We start from the raw sequence: 8,628 nt of genomic DNA, 5'->3' as shown, positions 1-8,628 counted from the left end.
GGAGCGGTGGGGATGGCCGAATGCGCCGGGGCAGGCCTGAGCTGCCCAGAGCATCCCTGCCTCTCACCTGAGCTGGCAGCGAGGGCTGCAGGGGACCTGCGTCGGGCTCGGCTCTGCCTGAGCTCCTGCCAAAGCGTCGGTGTCCTCTGGCCGTGCCTCTGCCCTGGGAACCGCTCGTGAGGAGCAGAGAGCGCCCATCCCTCAAGGGGTCTTGCTTTCTGCATGAGTCTGTGGCTTTAATCCTGCCCTCATGGCCCGTGCCCTCTCCTCCAGCCGCCTGGCATCAGCACGGCTGCTCGGCAGGGGCCGGCTGGGAGAACCCCAGCACCCGTGCAGTGGGTGGGAGCCGGGCGAAACTGCAGGGATGGAGCATCTGCTTGGGGCCGGGACACCCAGCTGCTTGCCCCGACGGGATCATTGGGTGTCCTCTCCCTTCCGCAGTGGGCGCCGAGACCGGCGGGCGTCCAGGCGTGCCGTGAACTGGGAGGATCCGGGTCAGCCTGAGCGCAGGGCTGGGATGCGATCGTTGCTCGACGTCCATCCTGGGAGCGGCCCAGCCTGGGCGGTGGTGCTGCGAGAGGGGTTTGAGAGACAGAGCCCCGGGCCTGGTTTGCTGTCTTGTTTCTACCATCAATTCCTGCTGCCTGGTTTCAAAGTCATCTAAATCCCAAACCTTTCCCTACCTTGCTTTGGACTTGCTCGTTTGCTCTAGGCTGTGAAACAGCACTAAGACAAGCCCAGGACTGGGTCCATGGTGAGGCTGAAGCATGGGAGGAGAGGTTGACTGACCCCTGTGAGTGGAGAGGCTGTGGGGGGCAGCTTGCTGGGAGCTGTCTGCCCCGGACACCAGCATTGCAAAACAGATTGAACTGGAGGGGAAAGCGGTGGATAAAAAAAAAAAGAGAACTGGAGCAAAGAGTTGCCCAGTGTGTGCCAGCCGATGCCTTATCGCCCAGTGATGGGTTCCTGGTGCCAAGTGGGAGGGAGAAGAGGCGAGTGAAGCCTCATGCTGCGGCGCAGCACAGCCCCTCGCTCCGGCAGCACCGGGCACCCTGGGGCTCTGCAACGCGCCAGTTCACTGGGCACCAGCTGCCTCTGGTGCCCAGCGCTGGCGGAGGGGTGGCAGGAGGGGATGCTGTGCCCCTCTGAAGGCCAAAGGCTCGAGGGCTGCAGGTATTTGCTGGTGCAGAAGAGGCTGGGGTTTGCTTTCTGCATTCTTCTGCATTCCTCTGCCGGCTGTGCTACCTTGTAAAGCGCAGAAGAATAATGAGAAGAGCTGGGGTGATTTAGTGCAGGCGCTGGGAGAGAAATACCAAGGCCTTAGATGGAAACATTCCCCTTGACAGCTAGCCTGGAGACTCCCTCCTTTTTCTTTTTTTCCATACACCCCCCCCACCCTGAAATTCCTGGGCCACTGCACCCTGAGGCTTGGGGAAACCCCGGGGGTGTGGGCAGATTCCTGAGCCCCCAGCACCGGCAGCTGCTCCGGTGGCTTTTGCATGTAGATGTGTCATGCCAGGGCTCTGGCAGTGGGTGCCAAGGGCTGCCCTGGCCCCTGGGCTGGCAGCAGGCTCAGGGCAGCAGGTTTCGGGGAGCCACGTCATGGATCGCGGCATCCGCGCTTGTTCCACGCCTCCACAGAGCACCCGGTGCCCTCCTGCCTCCAGCCTCTTCCCTGCCTTTTGCAATAGCTAATTGCTGCCTTGGGCATGCAAAAAAAAAAAAACCCAACCCAACGGTTTTCTTACCTTCGTTAACAGGAGGCAAAATACCAGCAAAAATGGAGCCACGGCAGCTGTAATTAGTGGGTTGATGGCAGCCGCTGGTGTTCCCTGCGGGGTGGCCTGCAAAGGGAGGTGCACTTTTGGAGAAGGTCACCTCTGCCTGCCTTTCACTGGTGCTTCCCCCGTAACCTCAGCCCCTGGTGCGTGGCTCAGAGCTGCCATCCTTCCTTTTGGTCCCCACAGCCTGGTGGGGGAGGCAGGAGAGGAGGAGGAGGAGGAGGAGGGTGCGATGGTGCAACGCTGCTCGGGGTGGGATGATGCTCCGGTTTCTTCCCCATCTGCGGTCGCTTCAGTGCTGGTGTTCGTGTGTTGTGCACCCTGCGTGGGGATGAGTGTGCAAATCCGGCCGGGGCGGGTGACAGCTTGTTTGGTGACGTGAGCCCTGACTTGTGCCCTTGCACGCGGCAGCCCTCGGCGGGCGTGCTGGCGGCCGGTGCGCGCCAAGAGCGCGCCGCGTGTGCAAGCCGCGCTCTTGGCACCCGAGCGAGCACTCGCCCCGCTCCTGTCAGCGGGGACGCGTGTGCCTCGGCAGAGGTGTGTGGGAGAAATACTACGGGCTCTGCCGCCCGTGGGCTGGTGCAACTCATGCTCTGGTGGCAGAGGAGGGCGGGGAGCTGGGGCTGGTGACGGTGACATCTCGGGGCCGGCAGCTTCCTCTCGCGTGTCACTCCGAGCCAGCGACCACGCGTGACAGCGTTATGCGTTGCCTGCAGTAACCGGGCGCTGCTTTTTGTGTGTGTGTGTGTGCGTGTCCCCCTCCACCCTCGTGTCACCTCCGGCGTCCCAGCTCGCAGACGGTGAGGTGCGTAGGAGTCGGCACCGTGTGGGAGTTTGGGAATTTTAACTCGCTGCGTTGCGGACCTGATGCTGTGCCGGCGGTTCCCCCCGCGGGGATGCGGGAGGAGAAGATGTTGCCTTTCCCAGGGGGCTGCCGGTGGGTTAGGGTGGGAGAGGCCCTGAGCTCCTTCTGACCCTGCACCAAATTTCCACTGGAGTTGGTGCTCCCCAGCTGCAGCATCAGCCCTGTGCTGTGAATTGAGTCGCTTCGGTGCCGTGACTCGGTTTCCCCTGGCACGGTGTTGCTGCCGTTGAGCTCTGCCGGGGCTGCGTGAGGCCCCAGCACTTCCTGGGTGTTTTGCTGGCTCCTTTTCCAGCTGCAATGCCGGGATGGGGGCATGCCGAGTCCCCACCACTCTTGCAAGGTGAAGGCTGGGAGCTTCTTCCCCCTGCTTCATGGCAAGCGCAACGAGGGGGTCTTGCAGTCATTGGGGTCTCCCCCATCTCAGGATTTTGGCTCTTGCATTTACCCGTCCCCATGTGCAGCACCCCGGGGTGTGGCAGCTGTGCGGCGGGTGTCGCTGGGGGTTTCCCCGCTGGCGGGTGCTGGAGTGGCCCCACTGGGGAGGGAAATGCCACCGTCCCCTCCCCTGGGGTACCCGAGGCAGCAGCGAGGAAGCGGATGCTGCGGTGGGAGGAGGCGCCAGCGAGGAGGTAACGTCCGGAGGGCGATGCAGGTGCCTGCCCAGGGTAGCCCTGGCGGGGGAAGATGTCTGGTCTTGGCACCCAGGGCCCGGGGGAAGGAGCAAGGAGAGGTGGACGCTGGTGTTACTGGGGGAAGAGGGACAGATCCTGCTCCTTTGCTGCGTGGGTGCTGGCGCAGGGTACCGTGAGTGGAGCTGATGCCTGCAGAGGTCTGTCTGGGGTGTTTTGGGCTGGTCCCTTCCACCCTCGCCTCTTCCACCTTTCCCTACTTGGGGCATGGCCCCTCTCTGTGGTGTCGGGGTGGAGGGTGCAGATTCCTTTGCTGCCCGGCTGAGGGAAGCGCTTGGATCCGAGGGTGAAAATCCTCCCTGGGATGCTCCAAGGGGCTGCGGGCTGCACCGCTGCCCCTCAGGAGTTGGCCCTGGCCCTCCGGAGCGTGGGGTTTGCCACCGTGAGTCACCGTCTCTGCTCCTTCCACCCGGCTCTCTTCCGAGGAGGTGATAACACCGGGTAACTCGGAGGGTGTCCCCTTTGGGTGGCCTCCTTGGGGTGCCCTGGCTGCCTGGCACGGCAAGGGTTAAGCGTGCGGTGTTGAGCGTGGAAGACTTTCAGATGGGTGTTGCTGGGAACAAGCGAGCAGAGCAGCTCGCTGCCATCTGCACATTGCGATTTGGTGAGTGTGCAGGGGAGGGGCCCCGGGGCCCCTGGGGTGCTGCAGCCCCCCCCCCCGCTGCATGGGGAGAGGTGGGGGCTCTGCTGCAGCGCAGGGTGGGAGGCGGGGGACTTGGGGGGAGGCTCTGTGGCGGCTCAAAATCCACCAAACGTTGGTGTCGCCATGGCTTAGGGATCACTTCTGGCTCCACGTGTCCCTTGGGCAGGTCACTTCATCTTGGTCGTGCCTCTGCCACGGGAGACGGACCCGGCTCAGCCCCGGCAAGCCCCGCGGTGGGGAGTTGTGCCCCCCACGCCCGCCAAGAGCAGTGGCTGCCCGAGGCTCTCATCTCTCTCAAAACCGGGCAGGGGGTGTTGTGCAAAGGTCCCGGTGCAGACACCCCAGGGCAGGGGTGTGCATCTCCCCCTGCGAGGGGCTGCAATGCCTGCGCAGTGGGGTCCCTTCCCCTCCCAAAACACTCTCCACCGGTGGCAGCGCTTAATGCGTCTCTCCCCGTGATTTTTCTTGGCAGATGCGGCCGTTCCAGCAGCATTTTGGCTCCCTCTCCCCTTAGAGCATCGCTCCCACGTGGGACCATGGCTCCCAGCAGCCGATGGCGGGTGCTGAGTGGTGGTGGGGTCTGTGCCGTGGGAAGGAGAGCCAGGAGAGCCGCACGGTCTCTGCTGGGACACTTCCCAGCGAGCAGGCAGTGAAAGGTGCTTTAGGTCCGTTTTTCTGCTTTCAGTTTCTACTTTGGCTTTTGGAGCCCGTGTGTCCATCTGGAGAGTCTGTCTGTCAGTACAGCTGCGCTCTGGGGCTCAGCATCACCTCTGCACTGGGGATGGGGCTCAGCTTTTCATTTCTAAAGAGAAAAATCTTAAACTCAGGCCAGGAAAGGTAATTTTGGGGGTTTTGTGTTGGTTTCTTTTTTTCTTTTTTTCCTCCCCACTTGGCAACACAAACAGCATCCCTGCCAGCTTTACATTGAGTTTGCCATGGCAACCTACAGCAGCCGAGTGTTTCCAACACCCCATCCCCGAAGCAGGAGAGGAGACAAACCCCAGCGGGTGCTGCCCAAGGGGCAGGGCAGCCTGTGAGCCAGGGGCAGCGTGTGGGGCTGGGATGTGGGCGGCCTCTGTACTGGGCAGCGGATAAACTTGGATCCAAATGGCCTGAGGTTTCCTCAGTGGGCCTGATCCTGCCTGGCTAAGCTGCCCTGGCAGCCCCACGGGGTTTGTGGCTCTGGGTAGGGGAGGCAGCGGCTGGCGTTGCTCTTCCTCGGCACGGTGTGTTCTGCCCTGGGTGGTTGGAGATGTCCCGGCTGGAGCAAGACGAGGGGGGAGCTGAGCTGGGGCATGGATTTCCCCCTCCTTCATGGGTTTTAAAAAAAAAAAAAAAAGGGCAACCAAACACCTGAGCTTGGTCAGGGCTTGCTCCATCTCTGGTCATCAGTCTCACCTCTGCCTGCCAGGGTCTGGTCCAAGTGCGCTGAGCTGAGCCGGGAGGATTCGTGCTCTTGCCCCGTGGCCCAGCAATAACCGCTCAGCGAGATCGCTCGTGGCTTGGCTGAAGGGGTCACATGTGACATGTCCAGCTGATTATTTTTTTTTCCCTCTTGTTCCTCTCTGAGCAGCCCATTTTCCTCTCCCCTATGTTTAAAAAGCCAGCAGGTCCTTTTCCTTGTGCCAGCAGCCACTCCACTGCCCGGGGCAGGCACATGCAGAGGGTTGCTCCAGCCCCGGCGCTGGCCTGCGGCCGCTCTCCCCAGCCAGGACGGAGGTGTAATGCAGCCGTTTATTATTCCGGGCAGGTTTGTCTGCAGCACCGCATCGGCTTCACCGCTCCTCGCCAGTCGCTCCCTCCTCCCCAGAGCGTGGACACTCCTTTCCCCCAGCTCCCACCCCGGCCCACGGGTTGCGAGGCTCCGTGTCCTTCACCACTGCCACCCCCAAACTCCTCCTTGTCTGCAGCTACCCTTGTCCTGCTCGGGGATGCTATTTGGGAGGTGACACGGCACCGCCGGCAGCTCAGGGGGTCCCGTGCAGGACAGAGCAGTCGGGTTCCTGCTCGGGCTCTCCCACCTGGGCTGTTTTCTTGCCCTACGTGCCGAGGGGACCCTCTGCGAGCACTTCTTCCCCTCCAGTGCCTGGGGGCTCTGGAAATGAATTATTGGAGTTAGGGACAGCCTGCTGCATGCTGCTGGAGTCATTAGGAGCTCGTTAGAGCGTTGGCTGTTAGGGAAGCGTGAGCGCAGCTTTCTGCTCTCCTAGGATGGGAATCCTAGGAGAGCAGAGATCCTTCCCGGCCTGGCCAAGGAGCGCGGGAGCCTGTCCTGTGCCACTGGGATGGGGCAGAGATGGGTGAGGAACGGGTCTCCGACCCCAAACTGGAGCTGGAGGGGGCTGCTCAAAGCAGGCGGCAGGAGCCTTCCCCCTCACCACGGTTCCTCCTTTCTTCTTGACCAGAAGAGCGAGTTCCTGGGGCTGGCGCTGCTGGAGGGAAGGAGCCTTTTGGCTGGGCATGGGCTGGCGATGATCGGTGCCCTGTGGGCTCTTTCAGGGGTAATTATGGACTAGGCCATTACAGTATTAATTAACTGTCTTTCTCTTAACCTCTGAGCTCTCTTCAGAAGATGGTAGTTGCTGTGAAAGAGGGGAGAAAAATTAGAGTGTTCAGGTGGGGGGAATTATCTTTTTTTTCCCCCCCTTCTTGATCAGCAGGAGTCCGCTTAATTGGACCTGCCGTCTCCTACCTCCCGCTGCCGGCACCTTTCATGGCTTTAAATGATAGATGACCTCGGCTCTGCCGTTTGTCCGGCCTGGGCCCGGGCAAGGATGCTGGTGCCCCAGCTGCTGCTGGTGATCTCTGCTTTATGGGGCAGCAGCAACGTTCTGCCCCAAGGCTGCAAGTTTGGGTGCCCCAGGAGCTGCAATGCTGGGGGGGGGGAGCACACCCCTGTGCCCCCCATCCCTTTGCTGCCTGCAGCTGGTGGATGGGACCCTCCCGTGGTGGTGGCATCGCTGGTGTCCCTGAGGTTCGGTTGGTGCCTGTTGCTTCCTGATAACGCCGAGAACCGCCCTGGGTGTTGCTCTCGAGGAGAGGAGCTGCTCGCAGGGGCCAGGCCCTGTGCGGGCGTGCAGGGAGGGGTTTGCTTTTTTGGGATCTTGCTGCCCCAGGCGTTGCAAAGGCAGGGTGACCAGAATCAGGGTGGTGCTGGGATGGTCCCATGATGGTCTGGTGCCTGTCTGTTGGGTTTGCGAGGGCTGGTGCATCCCGTGTGCTCCTGGGAAGCAGCGATGGGCGTTTTTCCCTCCTTCCTCCCATTCTCGTCTGGCCGCTTGCTCTTTAGTGATGCTGCCTTAGTAGCCGTTCCCTTTTGTTAGTCATTTATATTGCTCTAGGAAAGATTTTATTTCCTCTCCATAAAGAGCCTCCCTTGCAGGCTCTTTGCCTCCGTAGCACTGGAGAGGTGTGTGGGAGCATCGCTGCTGGCACCTGAGCTTGGGAGCAGAGCCAGAGAGTGCCCTGGGTGAGATAAAGCCCCCTCTGGCCTGTGCTGCTCTGCCTGCCCCCTCCATGTCCCTCGCTGTCCCTAGCACCCGTCCTCTCTGCCCAAGATGCCAGCAGGTGACCTGAGACCCCAAACCCCAGGGCAAGGCGGGGAGCTGTGGGATGCTCGTGGTCCCCGCCTGGCCGCAGCGCTCGGGTCTTGCTGGCTGAAGTGGTTTTGGGGCTCGCCTGCCCTCGCTGGCAGAGCTGGGGTGTAACCTGGCAGGTAGTGGTTTGGGGCTTCGAGAGCCGAGTTGCCTTCGAGGGGGCGGCGCGAGAGCTTGCAAGCAGAGTACAGAGGGCTTCCTGAGACAGGGTCTGAAAGGGTCAGTAACGCAAAAGCGTCTTTATTTTGGAGAAATGTGCAGGTTTTAGTAGTTTCTCTGGTGCCTGTTGAGACTCTCCATGGATTAAAAGTCTGCTGGGTGCTGCAAGCCCCTCTCCATCCGTGCTGGCTACCTCAGCAGGATGATCCCGCTTACCTGTTGGCAGCGCGGTACAGCGGTGCTCCCGCCCCGGGACAGCAGCCTTCGGAGGAAGCAGCTGTTTTCCACTGCCGAGATGTATTTTTAAACCAAACTGAATGGGAGCTTTTTTTTTCTGGGCCGGGCAGCTGGGGGTTGAGCGAAGAACCACCTGGGCGCCCTTCCTGCCCGGCCCCGCGCGCTGCCGGAGCTGCTGCCGCCGGTTTTCCCCGCGGCATGGCTGAGCGCCCGTGAAACGCCTTGGTCCATGCTGAGCCTGTCTGAGCTCCCTCCCGAGGAGTCAACTTCTGTTCATCCAGGTTTTTCGGTCAAATCCCGCTGACCCCCGGGGCTGGGTGAGCAAGCCGGCGCCTCCAACCCATGTTATTTCTGGCAGGTGCCCACCTTTGGGTACCATTCCTCCCACTCGCCCAGCCCGTGGGGTGTGTGCCTTTATTAGTAAGTCTCCTAATGCCGATATTTTTGTTTCCCATCCTTGTTTTTGCAGCTCGAGTTGCTGTGGTATCCAGGGAGCCCTCCTCCTTCTGCGGGAGATGCACGCTGGTCGTTGCTAAGGTCGCCTCTGCGGTAACATGCACATCCTGTTTACACCTTTATCCGGAGAAGTTGGGCTCGGTTAGAGGCACCCGCTTCACCCGGGCAGTCCCCAGGGAAGGGGCCGTGCCCAGCATCCCCC

This window comes from Leptosomus discolor, chromosome 21 (genome assembly GCF_034619465.1).
Source record: "Leptosomus discolor isolate bLepDis1 chromosome 21, bLepDis1.hap2, whole genome shotgun sequence".
In the NCBI taxonomy this organism is placed as follows: Eukaryota; Metazoa; Chordata; class Aves; order Leptosomiformes; family Leptosomidae; genus Leptosomus; species Leptosomus discolor.
Note: the sequence above shows the minus strand (reverse complement) of the source record.